The following is a 19,801-nucleotide window of genomic DNA, read 5'->3' as shown; positions in this document are numbered from 1 at the left end:
AAAGATCCAGCCATAAAATGCATCATTCTTTTTTGTTTTAGACAACATTTCATGCACTGTTAAACATGTTAAAGCAAGTTGCAAGTGAAAATCTATGTCTCTGACTGAGTTTGCATTACTGTGATTTGACCTCTCTGCTGGCTGAGATAAGCTCATTTTCAACGTCCAATTCAGAAAGTGATAAAACAGATCCAGCCATAAAATGCATCATTCTTTTTTGTTTTAGACAACAATTTATGCACTGTTAAACATGTTAAAGCAAGTTGCAAGTGAAAATCTATGTCTCTGACTGAGTTTGCATTACTGCTTATTTTGACCTCTGCTGGCTCTGAAAAACTCATTTTCAACGTCCAATACAGAATGTGATAAAACCAGATCCAGCCACTAAAATGCATTATTCTTTTTGTTTTAGATAACATTTCATGCACTGTTAAACATGTTAAAGCAAGTTGCAAGTTAAAATCTATGTCTATGACTGAGTTTGCATTACTGCTTATTTTGACCTCTGCTGGCTCTGAAAAGCTCATTTTCAACGTACAATTCAGAATGTGATAAAACCAGTTCCAGCCACTAAAAAGCATTTTCTTTTTGTTTTAGACAACATTTCATGCACTGTTAAACATGTTAAAGCAAGTTGCAAGTGAAAATCTTTGTCTCTGACTGAGTTTGCATTACTGCTTATTTTGACCTCTGCTGTCTCTGAAAAGCTCATTTTCAACGTTCAATTCAGAATCTGATAAAACCAGTTCAAGCCACTAAAAAGCATTTTCTTTTTGTTTTAGACAACATTTCATGCACTGTTAAATATGTTTAAGAAAGTTGCAAGTGAAAATCTATGTCTATGACTGAGTTTGCATCACTGCTTATTTTGACCTCTGCTGGCACTGAAAAGCTCATTTTCAACGTTCAATTCAGAATGTGATAAAACCAGTTCCAGCCACTAAAAAGCATTATCTTTTTGTTTTAGACAACAATTCATGCACTGTTAAACATGTTAAAGCAAGTTGCAAGTGAAAATCTATGTCTCTGACTGAGTTTGCATTACTGTGATTTGACCTCTCTGCTGGCTGAGATAAGCTCATTTTCAACGTCCAATTCAGAAAGTGATAAAACAGATCCAGCCATAAAATGCATCATTCTTTTTTGTTTTAGACAACAATTTATGCACTGTTAAACATGTTAAAGCAAGTTGCAAGTGAAAATCTATGTCTCTGACTGAGTTTGCATTACTGCTTATTTTGACCTCTGCTGGCTCTGAAAAACTCATTTTCAACGTCCAATACAGAATGTGATAAAACCAGATCCAGCCACTAAAATGCATTATTCTTTTTGTTTTAGATAACATTTCATGCACTGTTAAACATGTTAAAGCAAGTTGCAAGTTAAAATCTATGTCTATGACTGAGTTTGCATTACTGCTTATTTTGACCTCTGCTGGCTCTGAAAAGCTCATTTTCAACGTTCAATTCAGAATGTGATAAAACCAGTTCCAGCCACTAAAAAGCATTTTCTTTTTGTTTTAGACAACATTTCATGCACTGTTAAACATGTTAAAGCAAGTTGCAAGTGAAAATCTTTGTCTCTGACTGAGTTTGCATTACTGCTTATTTTGACCTCTGCTGGCTCTGAAAAGCTCATTTTCAACGTTCAATTCAGAATGTGATAAAACCATTTCCAGCCACTAAAAAGCATTTTCTTTTTGTTTTAGACAACATTTCATGCACTGTTAAACATGTTAAAGCAAGTTGCAAGTGAAAATCTATGTCTATGACTGAGTTTGCATTACTGCTTATTTTGACCTCTGCTGGCTCTGAAAAGCTAATTTTCAACGTTCAATTCAGAATCTGATAAAACCAGTTCAAGCCACTAAAAAGCATTTTCTTTTTGTTTTAGACAACATTTCATGCACTGTTAAATATGTTTAAGAAAGTTGCAAGTGAAAATCTATGTCTATGACTGAGTTTGCATCACTGCTTATTTTGACCTCTGCTGGCTCTGAAAAGCTCATTTTCAACGTTCAATTCAGAATGTGATAAAACCATTTCCAGCCACTAAAAAGCATTTTCTTTTTGTTTTAGACAACAATTCATGCACTGTTAAACATGTTAAAGCAAGTTGCAAGTTAAAATCTATGTCTATGACTGAGTTTGCATTACTGCTTATTTTGACCTCTGCTGGCTCTGAAAAGCTCATTTTCAACGTTCAATTCAGAATGTGATAAAACCAGTTCCAGCCACTAAAAAGCATTATCTTTTTGTTTTAGACAACATTTCATGCACTGTTAAACATGTTAAAGCAAGTTGCAAGTGAAAATCTATGTCTATGACTGAGTTTGCATTACTGCTTATTTTGACCTCTGCTGGCTCTGAAAAGCTCATTTTCAACGTTCAATTCAGAATGTGATAAAACCAGTTCCAGCCACTAAAAAGCATTTTCTTTTTGTTTTAGACAACATTTCATGCACTGTTAAATATGTTTAAGAAAGTTGCAAGTGAAAATCTATGTCTATGACTGAGTTTGCATCACTGCTTATTTTGACCTCTGCTGGCTCTGAAAAGCTCATTTTCAACGTTCAATTCAGAATGTGATAAAACCAGTTCCAGCCACTAAAAAGCATTTTCTTTTTGTTTTAGACAACATTTCATGCACTGTTAAACATGTTAAAGCAAGTTGCAAGTGAAAATCTTTGTCTCTGACTGAGTTTGCATTACTGCTTATTTTGACCTCTGCTGGCTCTGAAAAGCTCATTTTCAACGTTCAATTCAGAATGTGATAAAACCATTTCCAGCCACTAAAAAGCATTTTCTTTTTGTTTTAGACAACATTTCATGCACTGTTAAACATGTTAAAGCAAGTTGCAAGTGAAAATCTATGTCTATGACTGAGTTTGCATTACTGCTTATTTTGACCTCTGCTGGCTCTGAAAAGCTAATTTTCAACGTTCAATTCAGAATCTGATAAAACCAGTTCCAGCCACTAAAAAGCATTTTCTTTTTGTTTTAGACAACATTTCATGCACTGTTAAATATGTTTAAGAAAGTTGCAAGTGAAAATCTATGTCTATGACTGAGTTTGCATCACTGCTTATTTTGACCTCTGCTGGCTCTGAAAAGCTCATTTTCAACGTTCAATTCAGAATGTGATAAAACCAGTTCCAGCCACTAAAAAGCATTTTCTTTTTGTTTTAGACAACATTTCATGCACTGTTAAACATGTTAAAGCAAGTTGCAAGTGAAAATCTTTGTCTCTGACTGAGTTTGCATTACTGCTTATTTTGACCTCTGCTGGCTCTGAAAAGCTCATTTTCAACGTCCAATTCAGAATGTGATAAAACCAGTTCCAGCCACTAAAAAGCATTTTCTTTTTGTTTTAGACAACATTTCATGCACTGTTAAACATGTTAAAGCAAGTTGCAAGTGAAAATCTATGTCTACGACTGAGTTTGCATTACTGCTTATTTTGACCTCTGCTGGCTCTGAAAAGCTCATTTTCAACGTTGAATTCAGAAAGTGATAAAACCAGATCCAGCCACTAAAATGCATCATTCTTTTTGTTTTAGACAACATTTCATGCACTGTTAAACATGTTAAAGCAAGTTGCAAGTGAAAATCTATGTCTATGACTGAGTTTGCATTACTGCTTATTTTGACCTCTGCTGGCTCTGAAAAGCTCATTTTCAACGTTCAATTCAGAATGTGATAAAAACCAGATCCAGCCACTAAAAAGCATTTTCTTTTTGTTTTAGACAACATTTCATGCACTGTTAAACATGTTAAAGCAAGTTGCAAGTGAAAATCTATGTCTCTGACTGAGTTTGCATTACTGCTTATTTTGACCTCTGCTGGCTCTGAAAAGCTCATTTTCAACGTTCAATTCAGAATGTGATAAAACCAGTCCCAGCCACTAAAAAGCATTTTCTTTTTGTTTTAGACAACATTTCATGCACTGTTAAACATGTTAAAGCAAGTTGCAAGTGAAAATCTATGTCTATGACTGAGTTTGCATTACTGCTTATTTTGACCTCTGCTGGCTCTGAAAAGCTCATTTTCAACGTCCAATACAGAATGTGATAAAACCAGATCCAGCCACTAAAATGCATTATTCTTTTTGTTTTAGATAACATTTCATGCACTGTTAAACATGATAAAGCAAGTTGCAAGTTAAAATCTATGTCTATGACTGAGTTTGCATTACTGCTTATTTTGACCTCTGCTGGCTCTGAAAAGCTCATTTTCAACGTTCAATTCAGAATGTGATAAAACCAGTTCCAGCCACTAAAAAGCATTATCTTTTTGTTTTAGACAACATTTCATGCACTGTTAAACATGTTAAAGCAGGTTGCAAGTGAAAATCTATGTCTCTGACTGAGTTTGCATTACTGTGATTTGACCTCTCTGCTGGCTGAGATAAGCTCATTTTCAACGTCCAATTCAGAAAGTAATAAAAAAAGATCCAGCCATAAAATGCATCATTCTTTTTTGTTTTAGACAACATTTCATGCACTGTTAAACATGTTAAAGCAAGTTGCAAGTGAAAATCTATGTCTCTGACTGAGTTTGCATTACTGTGATTTGACCTCTCTGCTGGCTGAGATAAGCTCATTTTCAACGTCCAATTCAGAAAGTGATAAAACAGATCCAGCCATAAAATGCATCATTCTTTTTTGTTTTAGACAACAATTTATGCACTGTTAAACATGTTAAAGCAAGTTGCAAGTGAAAATCTATGTCTCTGACTGAGTTTGCATTACTGCTTATTTTGACCTCTGCTGGCTCTGAAAAACTCATTTTCAACGTCCAATACAGAATGTGATAAAACCAGATCCAGCCACTAAAATGCATTATTCTTTTTGTTTTAGAAAACATTTCATGCACTGTTAAACATGTTAAAGCAAGTTGCAAGTTAAAATCTATGTCTATGACTGAGTTTGCATTACTGCTTATTTTGACCTCTGCTGGCTCTGAAAAGCTCATTTTCAACGTTCAATTCAGAATGTGATAAAACCAGTTCCAGCCACTAAAAAGCATTATCTTTTTGTTTTAGACAACATTTCATGCACTGTTAAACATGTTAAAGCAAGTTGCAAGTGAAAATCTATGTCTCTGACTGAGTTTGCATTACTGCTTATTTTGACCTCTGCTGGCTCTGAAAAGCTAATTTTCAACGTTCAATTCAGCATGTGATAAAACCAGTTCCAGCCACTAAAAAGCATTTTCTTTTTGTTTTAGACAACATTTCATGCACTGTTAAATATGTTTAAGAAAGTTGCAAGTGAAAATCTATGTCTATGACTGAGTTTGCATCACTGCTTATTTTGACCTCTGCTGGCTCTGAAAAGCTCATTTTCAACGTTCAATTCAGAATGTGATAAAACCAGTTCCAGCCACTAAAAAGCATTATCTTTTTGTTTTAGACAACATTTCATGCACTGTTAAATATGTTTAAGAAAGTTGCAAGTGAAAATCTATGTCTATGACTGAGTTTGCATCACTGCTTATTTTGACCTCTGCTGGCTCTGTAAAGCTGATTTTCAACGTTCAATTCAGAATGTGATAAAACCATTTCCAGCCACTAAAAAGCATTTTCTTTTTGTTTTAGACAACAATTCATGCACTGTTAAACATGTTAAAGCAAGTTGCAAGTGAAAATCTATGTCTCTGACTGAGTTTGCATTACTGCTTATTTTGACCTCTGCTGGCTGAGAACAGCTCATTTTTTAAACGTTGAATTCAGAAAGTGATAAAACCAGATCCAGCCACTAAAATGCATCATTCTTTTTGTTTTAGACAACATTTCATGCACTGTTAAACATGTTAAAGCAAGTTGCAAGTGAAAATCTATGTCTATGACTGAGTTTGCATTACTGCTTATTTTGACCTCTGCTGGCTCTGAAAAGCTCATTTTCAACGTCCAATACAGAATGTGATAAAACCAGATCCAGCCACTAAAATGCATTATTCTTTTTGTTTTAGATAACATTTCATGCACTGTTAAACATGTTAAAGCAAGTTGCAAGTTAAAATCTATGTCTATGACTGAGTTTGCATTACTGCTTATTTTGACCTCTGCTGGCTCTGAAAAGCTCATTTTCAACGTTCAATTCAGAATGTGATAAAACCAGTTCCAGCCACTAAAAAGCATTATCTTTTTGTTTTAGACAACATTTCATGCACTGTTAAACATGTTAAAGCAAGTTGCAAGTGAAAATCTATGTCTCTGACTGAGTTTGCATTACTGCTTATTTTGACCTCTGCTGGCTCTGAAAAGCTAATTTTCAACGTTCAATTCAGAATGTGATAAAACCAGTTCCAGCCACTAAAAAGCATTTTCTTTTTGTTTTAGACAACATTTCATGTACTGTTAAATATGTTTAAGAAAGTTGCAAGTGAAAATCTATGTCTCTGACTGAGTTTGCATCACTGCTTATTTTGACCTCTGCTGGCTCTGAAAAGCTCATTTTCAACGTTCAATTCAGAATGTGATAAAACCAGATCCAGCCACTAAAAAGCATTTTCTTTTTGTTTTAGACAACATTTCATGCACTGTTAAACATGTTAAAGCAAGTTGCAAGTGAAAATCTTTGTCTCTGACTGAGTTTGCATTACTGCTTATTTTGACCTCTGCTGGCTCTGAAAAGCTCATTTTCAACGTTCAATTCAGAATGTGATAAAACCATTTCCAGCCACTAAAAAGCATTTTCTTTTTGTTTTAGACAACAATTCATGCACTGTTAAACATGTTAAAGCAAGTTGCAAGTGAAAATCTTTGTCTCTGACTGAGTTTGCATTACTGCTTATTTTGACCTCTGCTGGCTCTGAAAAGCTCATTTTCAACGTTGAATTCAGAAAGTGATAAAACCAGATCCAGCCACTAAAATGCATCATTCATTTTGTTTTAGACAACATTTCATGCATTGTTAAACATGTTAAAGCAAGTTGCAAGTGAAAATCTATGTCTATGACTGAGTTTGCATTACTGCTTATTTTGACCTCTGCTGGCTCTGAAAAGCTCATTTTCAACGTTCAATTCAGAATGTGATAAAACCAGATCCAGCCACTAAAAAGCATTTTCTTTTTGTTTTAGACAACATTTCATGCACTGTTAAACATGTTAAAGCAAGTTGCAAGTGAAAATCTTTGTCTCTGACTGAGTTTGCATTACTGCTTATTTTGACCTCTGCTGGCTCTGAAAAGCTCATTTTCAACGTTCAATTCAGAATGTGATAAAACCATTTCCAGCCACTAAAAAGCATTTTCTTTTTGTTTTAGACAACAATTCATGCACTGTTAAACATGTTAAAGCAAGTTGCAAGTGAAAATCTTTGTCTCTGACTGAGTTTGCATTACTGCTTATTTTGACCTCTGCTGGCTCTGAAAAGCTCATTTTCAACGTTGAATTCAGAAAGTGATAAAACCAGATCCAGCCACTAAAATGCATCATTCATTTTGTTTTAGACAACATTTCATGCATTGTTAAACATGTTAAAGCAAGTTGCAAGTGAAAATCTATGTCTATGACTGAGTTTGCATTACTGCTTATTTTGACCTCTGCTGGCTCTGAAAAGCTCATTTTCAACGTTCAATTCAGAATGTGATAAAACCAGATCCAGCCACTAAAAAGCATTTTCTTTTTGTTTTAGACAACATTTCATGCACTGTTAAACATGTTAAAGCAAGTTGCAAGTGAAAATCTATGTCTCTGACTGAGTTTGCATTACTGTTTATTTTGACCTCTGCTGGCTCTGAAAAGCTCATTTTCAACGTTGAATTCAGAAAGTGATAAAACCAGATCCAGCCACTAAAATGCATCATTCTTTTTGTTTTAGACAACATTTCATGCACTGTTAAACATGTTAAAGCAAGTTGCAAGTGAAAATCTATGTCTATGACTGAGTTTGCATTACTGCTTATTTTGACCTCTGCTGGCTCTGAAAAGCTCATTTTCAACGTTCAATTCAGAATGTGATAAAACCAGATCCAGCCACTAAAATGCATTATTCTTTTTGTTTTAGATAACATTTCATGCACTGTTAAACATGTTAAAGCAAGTTGCAAGTTAAAATCTATGTCTATGACTGAGTTTGCATTACTGCTTATTTTGACCTCTGCTGGCTCTGAAAAGCTCATTTTCAACGTTCAATTCAGAATGTGATAAAACCAGTTCCAGCCACTAAAAAGCATTATCTTTTTGTTTTAGACAACATTTCATGCACTGTTAAACATGTTAAAGCAAGTTGCAAGTGAAAATCTATGTCTCTGACTGAGTTTGCATTACTGCTTATTTTGACCTCTGCTGGCTCTGAAAAGCTAATTTTCAACGTTCAATTCAGAATGTGATAAAACCAGTTCCAGCCACTAAAAAGCATTTTCTTTTTGTTTTAGACAACATTTCATGTACTGTTAAATATGTTTAAGAAATTTGCAAGTGAAAATCTATGTCTCTGACTGAGTTTGCATCACTGCTTATTTTGACCTCTGCTGGCTCTGAAAAGCTCATTTTCAACGTTCAATTCAGAATGTGATAAAACCAGTTCCAGCCACTAAAAAGCATTTTCTTTTTGTTTTAGACAACATTTCATGCACTGTTAAACATGTTAAAGCAAGTTGCAAGTGAAAATCTTTGTCTCTGACTGAGTTTGCATTACTGCTTATTTTGACCTCTGCTGGCTCTGAAAAGCTCATTTTCAACGTTCAATTCAGAATGTGATAAAACCATTTCCAGCCACTAAAAAGCATTTTCTTTTTGTTTTAGACAACAATTCATGCACTGTTAAACATGTTAAAGCAAGTTGCAAGTGAAAATCTATGTCTTTGACTGAGTTTGCATTACTGCTTATTTTGACCTCTGCTGGCTGAGAACAGCTCATTTTCAACGTTGAATTCAGAAAGTGATAAAACCAGATCCAGCCACTAAAATGCATCATTCTTTTTGTTTTAGACAACATTTCATGCACTGTTAAACATGTTAAAGCAAGTTGCAAGTGAAAATCTATGTCTATGACTGAGTTTGCATTACTGCTTATTTTGACCTCTGCTGGCTCTGAAAAGCTCATTTTCAACGTCCAATACAGAATGTGATAAAACCAGATCCAGCCACTAAAATGCATTATTCTTTTTGTTTTAGATAACATTTCATGCACTGTTAAACATGTTAAAGCAAGTTGCAAGTAAAAATCTATGTCTATGACTGAGTTTGCATTACTGCTTATTTTGACCTCTGCTGGCTCTGAAAAGCTCATTTTCAACGTTCAATTCAGAATGTGATAAAACCAGTTCCAGCCACTAAAAAGCATTATCTTTTTGTTTTAGACAACATTTCATGCACTGTTAAACATGTTAAAGCAAGTTGCAAGTGAAAATATATGTCTCTGACTGAGTTTGCATTACTGCTTATTTTGACCTCTGCTGGCTCTGAAAAGCTAATTTTCAACGTTCAATTCAGAATGTGATAAAACCAGTTCCAGCCACTAAAAAGCATTTTCTTTTTGTTTTAGACAACATTTCATGCACTGTTAAACATGTTAAAGCAAGTTGAAAGTGAAAATCTTTGTCTCTGACTGAGTTTGCATTACTGCTTATTTTGACCTCTGCTGGCTCTGAAAAGCTCATTTTCAACGTTCAATTCAGAATGTGATAAAACCATTTCCAGCCACTAAAAAGCATTTTCTTTTTGTTTTAGACAACAATTCATGCACTGTTAAACATGTTAAAGCAAGTTGCAAGTGAAAATCTATGTCTTTGACTGAGTTTGCATTACTGCTTATTTTGACCTCTGCTGGCTGAGAACAGCTCATTTTCAACGTTGAATTCAGAAAGTGATAAAACCAGATCCAGCCACTAAAATGCATCATTCTTTTTGTTTTAGACAACATTTCATGCACTGTTAAACATGTTAAAGCAAGTTGCAAGTGAAAATCTATGTCTATGACTGAGTTTGCATTACTGCTTATTTTGACCTCTGCTGGCTCTGAAAAGCTCATTTTCAACGTCCAATACAGAATGTGATAAAACCAGTTCCAGCCACTAAAAAGCATTTTCTTTTTGTTTTAGACAACATTTCATGCACTGTTAAACATGTTAAAGCAAGTTGCAAGTTAAAATCTATGTCTATGACTGAGTTTGCATTACTGCTTATTTTGACCTCTGCTGGCTCTGAAAAGATCATTTTCAACGTTCAATTCAGAATGTGATAAAACCAGTTCCAGCCACTAAAAAGCATTATCTTTTTGTTTTAGACAACATTTCATGCACTGTTAAACATGTTAAAGCAAGTTGCAAGTGAAAATCTATGTCTCTGACTGAGTTTGCATTACTGCTTATTTTGACCTCTGCTGGCTCTGAAAAGCTAATTTTCAACGTTCAATTCAGCATGTGATAAAACCAGTTCCAGCCACTAAAAAGCATTTTCTTTTTGTTTTAGACAACATTTCATGCACTGTTAAATATGTTTAAGAAAGTTGCAAGTGAAAATCTATGTCTATGACTGAGTTTGCATCACTGCTTATTTTGACGTCTGCTGGCTCTAAAAAGCTCATTTTCAACGTTCAATTCAGAATGTGATAAAACCAGTTCCAGCCACTAAAAAGCATTTTCTTTTTGTTTTAGACAACAATTCATGCACTGTTAAACATGTTAAAGCAATTTGCAAGTGAAAATCTATGTCTATGACTGAGTTTGCATTAGTGCTTATTTTGACCTCTGCTGGCTCTGAAAAGCTCATTTTCAACGTTCAATTCAGAATGTGATAAAACCAGATCCAGCCACTAAAAAGCATTTTCTTTTTGTTTTAGACAACATTTCATGCACTGTTAAACATGTTAAAGCAAGTTGCAAGTGAAAATCTATGTCTATGACTGAGTTTGCATTACTGCTTATTTTGACCTCTGCTGGCTCTGAAAAGCTCATTTTTAACGTTCAATTCAGAATGTGATAAAACCAGTTCCAGCCACTAAAAAGCATTATCTTTTTGTTTTAGACAACATTTCATGCATTGTTAAATATGTTTAAGAAAGTTGCAAGTGAAAATCTATGTCTATGACTGAGTTTGCATCACTGCTTATTTTGACCTCTGCTGGCTCTGTAAAGCTGATTTTCAACGTTCAATTCAGAATGTGATAAAACCATTTCCAGCCACTAAAAAGCATTTTCTTTTTGTTTTAGACAACAATTCATGCACTGTTAAACATGTTAAAGCAAGTTGCAAGTGAAAATCTATGTCTCTGACTGAGTTTGCATTACTGCTTATTTTGACCTCTGCTGGCTGAGAACAGCTCATTTTTTAAACGTTGAATTCAGAAAGTGATAAAACCAGATCCAGCCACTAAAATGCATCATTCTTTTTGTTTTAGACAACATTTCATGCACTGTTAAACATGTTAAAGCAAGTTGCAAGTGAAAATCTATGTCTATGACTGAGTTTGCATTACTGCTTATTTTGACCTCTGCTGGCTCTGAAAAGCTCATTTTCAACGTCCAATACAGAATGTGATAAAACCAGATCCAGCCACTAAAATGCATTATTCTTTTTGTTTTAGATAACATTTCATGCACTGTTAAACATGTTAAAGCAAGTTGCAAGTTAAAATCTATGTCTATGACTGAGTTTGCATTACTGCTTATTTTGACCTCTGCTGGCTCTGAAAAGCTCATTTTCAACGTTCAATTCAGAATGTGATAAAACCAGTTCCAGCCACTAAAAAGCATTATCTTTTTGTTTTAGACAACATTTAATGCACTGTTAAACATGTTAAAGCAAGTTGCAAGTGAAAATCTATGTCTCTGACTGAGTTTGCATTACTGCTTATTTTGACCTCTGCTGGCTCTGAAAAGCTAATTTTCAACGTTCAATTCAGAATGTGATAAAACCAGTTCCAGCCACTAAAAAGCATTTTCTTTTTGTTTTAGACAACATTTCATGTACTGTTAAATATGTTTAAGAAAGTTGCAAGTGAAAATCTATGTCTCTGACTGAGTTTGCATCACTGCTTATTTTGACCTCTGCTGGCTCTGAAAAGCTCATTTTCAACGTTCAATTCAGAATGTGATAAAACCAGTTCCAGCCACTAAAAAGCATTTTCTTTTTGTTTTAGACAACATTTCATGCACTGTTAAACATGTTAAAGCAAGTTGCAAGTGAAAATCTTTGTCTCTGACTGAGTTTGCATTACTGCTTATTTTGACCTCTGCTGGCTCTGAAAAGCTCATTTTCAACGTTCAATTCAGAATGTGATAAAACCATTTCCAGCCACTAAAAAGCATTTTCTTTTTGTTTTAGACAACAATTCATGCACTGTTAAACATGTTAAAGCAAGTTGCAAGTGAAAATCTATGTCTTTGACTGAGTTTTCATTACTGCTTATTTTGACCTCTGCTGGCTGAGAACAGCTCATTTTCAACGTTGAATTCAGAAAGTGATAAAACCAGATCCAGCCACTAAAATGCATCATTCTTTTTGTTTTAGATAACATTTCATGCACTGTTAAACATGTTAAAGCAAGTTGCAAGTAAAAATCTATGTCTATGACTGAGTTTGCATTACTGCTTATTTTGACCTCTGCTGGCTCTGAAAAGCTCATTTTCAACGTTCAATTCAGAATGTGATAAAACCAGTTCCAGCCACTAAAAAGCATTATCTTTTTGTTTTAGACAACATTTCATGCACTGTTAAACATGTTAAAGCAAGTTGCAAGTGAAAATCTATGTCTCTGACTGAGTTTGCATTACTGTTTATTTTGACCTCTGCTGGCTCTGAAAAGCTCATTTTCAACGTTGAATTCAGAAAGTGATAAAACCAGATCCAGCCACTAAAATGCATCATTCTTTTTGTTTTAGACACCATTTCATGCACTGTTAAACATGTTAAAGCAAGTTGCAAGTGAAAATCTATGTCTATGACTGAGTTTGCATTACTGCTTATTTTGACCTCTGCTGGCTCTGAAAAGCTAATTTTCAACGTTCAATTCAGAATGTGATAAAACCAGATCCAGCCACTAAAATGCATTATTCTTTTTGTTTTAGATAACATTTCATGCACTGTTAAACATGTTAAAGCAAGTTGCAAGTTAAAATCTATGTCTATGACTGAGTTTGCATTACTGCTTATTTTGACCTCTGCTGGCTCTGAAAAGCTCATTTTCAACGTTCAATTCAGAATGTGATAAAACCAGTTCCAGCCACTAAAAAGCATTATCTTTTTGTTTTAGACAACATTTCATGCACTGTTAAACATGTTAAAGCAAGTTGCAAGTGAAAATCTATGTCTCTGACTGAGTTTGCATTACTGCTTATTTTGACCTCTGCTGGCTCTGAAAAGCTAATTTTCAACGTTCAATTCAGAATGTGATAAAACCAGTTCCAGCCACTAAAAAGCATTTTCTTTTTGTTTTAGACAACATTTCATGTACTGTTAAATATGTTTAAGAAAGTTGCAAGTGAAAATCTATGTCTCTGACTGAGTTTGCATCACTGCTTATTTTGACCTCTGCTGGCTCTGAAAAGCTCATTTTCAACGTTCAATTCAGAATGTGATAAAACCAGTTCCAGCCACTAAAAAGCATTTTCTTTTTGTTTTAGACAACATTTCATGCACTGTTAAACATGTTAAAGCAAGTTGCAAGTGAAAATCTTTGTCTCTGACTGAGTTTGCATTACTGCTTATTTTGACCTCTGCTGGCTCTGAAAAGCTCATTTTCAACGTTCAATTCAGAATGTGATAAAACCATTTCCAGCCACTAAAAAGCATTTTCTTTTTGTTTTAGACAACAATTCATGCACTGTTAAACATGTTAAAGCAAGTTGCAAGTGAAAATCTATGTCTTTGACTGAGTTTGCATTACTGCTTATTTTGACCTCTGCTGGCTGAGAACAGCTCATTTTCAACGTTGAATTCAGAAAGTGATAAAACCAGATCCAGCCACTAAAATGCATCATTCTTTTTGTTTTAGACAACATTTCATGCACTGTTAAACATGTTAAAGCAAGTTGCAAGTGAAAATCTATGTCTATGACTGAGTTTGCATTACTGCTTATTTTGACCTCTGCTGGCTCTGAAAAGCTCATTTTCAACGTCCAATACAGAATGTGATAAAACCAGATCCAGCCACTAAAATGCATTATTCTTTTTGTTTTAGATAACATTTCATGCACTGTTAAACATGTTAAAGCAAGTTGCAAGTAAAAATCTATGTCTATGACTGAGTTTGCATTACTGCTTATTTTGACCTCTGCTGGCTCTGAAAAGCTCATTTTCAACGTTCAATTCAGAATGTGATAAAACCAGTTCCAGCCACTAAAAAGCATTATCTTTTTGTTTTAGACAACATTTCATGCACTGTTAAACATGTTAAAGCAAGTTGCAAGTGAAAATCTTTGTCTCTGACTGAGTTTGCATTACTGCTTATTTTGACCTCTGCTGGCTGAGAACAGCTCATTTTCAACGTTGAATTCAGAAAGTGATAAAACCAGATCCAGCCACTAAAATGCATCATTCTTTTTGTTTTAGATAACATTTCATGCACTGTTAAACATGTTAAAGCAAGTTGCAAGTAAAAATCTATGTCTATGACTGAGTTTGCATTACTGCTTATTTTGACCTCTGCTGGCTCTGAAAAGCTCATTTTCAACGTTCAATTCAGAATGTGATAAAACCAGTTCCAGCCACTAAAAAGCATTATCTTTTTGTTTTAGACAACATTTCATGCACTGTTAAACATGTTAAAGCAAGTTGCAAGTGAAAATCTATGTCTCTGACTGAGTTTGCATTACTGTTTATTTTGACCTCTGCTGGCTCTGAAAAGCTCATTTTCAACGTTGAATTCAGAAAGTGATAAAACCAGATCCAGCCACTAAAATGCATCATTCTTTTTGTTTTAGACACCATTTCATGCACTGTTAAACATGTTAAAGCAAGTTGCAAGTGAAAATCTATGTCTATGACTGAGTTTGCATTACTGCTTATTTTGACCTCTGCTGGCTCTGAAAAGCTAATTTTCAACGTTCAATTCAGAATGTGATAAAACCAGATCCAGCCACTAAAATGCATTATTCTTTTTGTTTTAGATAACATTTCATGCACTGTTAAACATGTTAAAGCAAGTTGCAAGTTAAAATCTATGTCTATGACTGAGTTTGCATTACTGCTTATTTTGACCTCTGCTGGCTCTGAAAAGCTCATTTTCAACGTTCAATTCAGAATGTGATAAAACCAGTTCCAGCCACTAAAAAGCATTATCTTTTTGTTTTAGACAACATTTCATGCACTGTTAAACATGTTAAAGCAAGTTGCAAGTGAAAATCTATGTCTCTGACTGAGTTTGCATTACTGCTTATTTTGACCTCTGCTGGCTCTGAAAAGCTAATTTTCAACGTTCAATTCAGAATGTGATAAAACCAGTTCCAGCCACTAAAAAGCATTTTCTTTTTGTTTTAGACAACATTTCATGTACTGTTAAATATGTTTAAGAAAGTTGCAAGTGAAAATCTATGTCTCTGACTGAGTTTGCATCACTGCTTATTTTGACCTCTGCTGGCTCTGAAAAGCTCATTTTCAACGTTCAATTCAGAATGTGATAAAACCAGTTCCAGCCACTAAAAAGCATTTTCTTTTTGTTTTAGACAACATTTCATGCACTGTTAAACATGTTAAAGCAAGTTGCAAGTGAAAATCTTTGTCTCTGACTGAGTTTGCATTACTGCTTATTTTGACCTCTGCTGGCTCTGAAAAGCTCATTTTCAACGTTCAATTCAGAATGTGATAAAACCATTTCCAGCCACTAAAAAGCATTTTCTTTTTGTTTTAGACAACAATTCATGCACTGTTAAACATGTTAAAGCAAGTTGCAAGTGAAAATCTATGTCTTTGACTGAGTTTGCATTACTGCTTATTTTGACCTCTGCTGGCTGAGAACAGCTCATTTTCAACGTTGAATTCAGAAAGTGATAAAACCAGATCCAGCCACTAAAATGCATCATTCTTTTTGTTTTAGACAACATTTCATGCACTGTTAAACATGTTAAAGCAAGTTGCAAGTGAAAATCTATGTCTATGACTGAGTTTGCATTACTGCTTATTTTGACCTCTGCTGGCTCTGAAAAGCTCATTTTCAACGTCCAATACAGAATGTGATAAAACCAGATCCAGCCACTAAAATGCATTATTCTTTTTGTTTTAGATAACATTTCATGCACTGTTAAACATGTTAAAGCAAGTTGCAAGTAAAAATCTATGTCTATGACTGAGTTTGCATTACTGCTTATTTTGACCTCTGCTGGCTCTGAAAAGCTCATTTTCAACGTTCAATTCAGAATGTGATAAAACCAGTTCCAGCCACTAAAAAGCATTATCTTTTTGTTTTAGACAACATTTCATGCACTGTTAAACATGTTAAAGCAAGTTGCAAGTGAAAATCTTTGTCTCTGACTGAGTTTGCATTACTGCTTATTTTGACCTCTGCTGGCTCTGAAAAGCTCATTTTCAACGTTGAATTCAGAAAGTGATAAAACCAGATCCAGCCACTAAAATGCATCATTCATTTTGTTTTAGACAACATTTCATGCATTGTTAAACATGTTAAAGCAAGTTGCAAGTGAAAATCTATGTCTATGACTGAGTTTGCATTACTGCTTATTTTGACCTCTGCTGGCTCTGAAAAGCTCATTTTCAACGTTCAATTCAGAATGTGATAAAACCAGATCCAGCCACTAAAAAGCATTTTCTTTTTGTTTTAGACAACATTTCATGCACTGTTAAACATGTTAAAGCAAGTTGCAAGTGAAAATCTATGTCTCTGACTGAGTTTGCATTACTGTTTATTTTGACCTCTGCTGGCTCTGAAAAGCTCATTTTCAACGTTGAATTCAGAAAGTGATAAAACCAGATCCAGCCACTAAAATGCATCATTCTTTTTGTTTTAGACAACATTTCATGCACTGTTAAACATGTTAAAGCAAGTTGCAAGTGAAAATCTATGTCTATGACTGAGTTTGCATTACTGCTTATTTTGACCTCTGCTGGCTCTGAAAAGCTCATTTTCAACGTTCAATTCAGAATGTGATAAAACCAGATCCAGCCACTAAAAAGCATTTTCTTTTTGTTTTAGACAACATTTCATGCACTGTTAAACATGTTAAAGCAAGTTGCAAGTGAAAATCTATGTCTCTGACTGAGTTTGCATTACTGTTTATTTTGACCTCTGCTGGCTCTGAAAAGCTAATTTTCAACGTCCAATACAGAATGTGATAAAACCAGATCCAGCCACTAAAATGCATTATTCTTTTTGTTTTAGATAACATTTCATGCACTGTTAAACATGTTAAAGCAAGTTGCAAGTTAAAATCTATGTCTATGACTGAGTTTGCATTACTGCTTATTTTGACCTCTGCTGGCTCTGAAAAGCTCATTTTCAACGTTCAATTCAGAATGTGATAAAACCAGTTCAAGCCACTAAAAAGCATTATCTTTTTGTTTTAGACAACATTTCATGCACTGTTAAACATGTTAAAGCAAGTTGCAAGTGAAAATCTATGTCTCTGACTGAGTTTGCATTACTGCTTATTTTGACCTCTGCTGGCTCTGAAAAGCTAATTTTCAACGTTCAATTCAGAATGTGATAAAACCAGTTCCAGCCACTAAAAAGCATTTTCTTTTTGTTTTAGACAACATTTCATGCACTGTTAAATATGTTTAAGAAAGTTGCAAGTGAAAATCTATGTCTATGACTGAGTTTGCATCACTGCTTATTTTGACCTCTGCTGGCTCTAAAAAGCTCATTTTCAACGTTCAATTCAGAATGTGATAAAACCAGTTCCAGCCACTAAAAAGCATTTTCTTTTTGTTTTAGACAACAATTCATGCACTGTTAAACATGTAAAAGCAATTTGCAAGTGAAAATCTATGTCTATGACTGAGTTTGCATTAGTGCTTATTTTGACCTCTGCTGGCTCTGAAAAGCTCATTTTCAACGTTCAATTCAGAATGTGATAAAACCATTTCCAGCCACTAAAAAGCATTTTCTTTTTGTTTTAGACAACATTTCATGCACTGTTAAACATGTTAAAGCAAGTTGCAAGTGAAAATCTATGTCTATGACTGAGTTTGCATTACTGCTTATTTTGACCTCTGCTGGCTCTGAAAAGCTCATTTTCAACGTTCAATTCAGAATGTGATAAAACCAGTTCCAGCCACTAAAAAGCATTATCTTTTTGTTTTAGACAACATTTCATGCACTGTTAAACATGTTAAAGCAAGTTGCAAGTGAAAATCTATGTCTCTGACTGAGTTTGCATTACTGCTTATTTTGACCTCTGCTGGCTCTGAAAAGCTCATTTTCAACGTTCAATTCAGAATGTGATAAAACCAGTTCCAGCCACTAAAAAGCATTTTCTTTTTGTTTTAGACAACATTTCATGCACTGTTAAATATGTTTAAGAAAGTTGCAAGTGAAAATCTATGTCTATGACTGAGTTTGCATCACTGCTTATTTTGACCTCTGCTGGCTCTGAAAAGCTCATTTTCAACGTTCAATTCAGAATGTGATAAAACCATTTCCAGCCACTAAAAAGCATTTTCTTTTTGTTTTAGACAACAATTCATGCACTGTTAAACATGTTAAAGCAAGTTGCAAGTGAAAATCTATGTCTCTGACTGAGTTTGCATTACTGCTTATTTTGACCTCTGCTGGCTGAGAACAGCTCATTTTCAACGTTGAATTCAGAAAGTGATAAAACCAGATCCAGCCACTAAAATGCATTATTCTTTTTGTTTTAGATAACATTTCATGCACTGTTAAACATGTTAAAGCAAGTTGCAAGTTAAAATCTATGTCTATGACTGAGTTTGCATTACTGCTTATTTTGACCTCTGCTGGCTCTGAAAAGCTCATTTTCAACGTTCAATTCAGAATGTGATAAAACCAGTTCCAGCCACTAAAAAGCATTATCTTTTTGTTTTAGACAACATTTCATGCACTGTTAAACATGTTAAAGCAAGTTGCAAGTGAAAATCTATGTCTCTGACTGAGTTTGCATTACTGCTTATTTTGACCTCTGCTGGCTCTGAAAAGCTCATTTTCAACGTTCAATTCAGAATGTGATAAAACCAGTTCCAGCCACTAAAAAGCATTTTCTTTTTGTTTTAGACAACATTTCATGCACTGTTAAATATGTTTAAGAAAGTTGCAAGTGAAAATCTATGTCTATGACTGAGTTTGCATCACTGCTTATTTTGACCTCTGCTGGCTCTGAAAAGCTCATTTTCAACGTTCAATTCAGAATGTGATAAAACCAGTTCCAGCCACTAAAAAGCATTTTCTTTTTGTTTTAGACAACATTTCATGCACTGTTAAACATGTTAAAGCAAGTTGCAAGTGAAAATCTATGTCTCTGACTGAGTTTGCATTACTGCTTATTTTGACCTCTGCTGGCTCTGAAAAGCTAATTTTCAACGTTCAATTCAGAATGTGATAAAACCATTTCCAGCCACTAAAAAGCATTTTTTTTTTGTTTTAGACAACATTTCATGCACTGTTAAACATGTTAAAGCAAGTTGCAAGTGAAAATCTATGTCTATGACTGAGTTTGCATTACTGCTTATTTTGACCTCTGCTGGCTCTGAAAAGCTAATTTTCAACGTTCAATTCAGAATCTGATAAAACCAGTTCCAGCCACTAAAAAGCATTTTCTTTTTGTTTTAGACAACATTTCATGCACTGTTAAATATGTTTAAGAAAGTTGCAAGTGAAAATCTATGTCTATGACTGAGTTTGCATCACTGCTTATTTTGACCTCTGCTGGCTCTGAAAAGCTCA

The sequence above is a fragment of the Danio rerio genome, chromosome 13 (assembly GCF_049306965.1).
Source record: "Danio rerio strain Tuebingen ecotype United States chromosome 13, GRCz12tu, whole genome shotgun sequence".
Classification (NCBI taxonomy): Eukaryota; Metazoa; Chordata; class Actinopteri; order Cypriniformes; family Danionidae; genus Danio; species Danio rerio.
The sequence above is the reverse complement of the archived record's forward strand: the minus strand, read 5'-3'. Positions refer to the sequence as shown.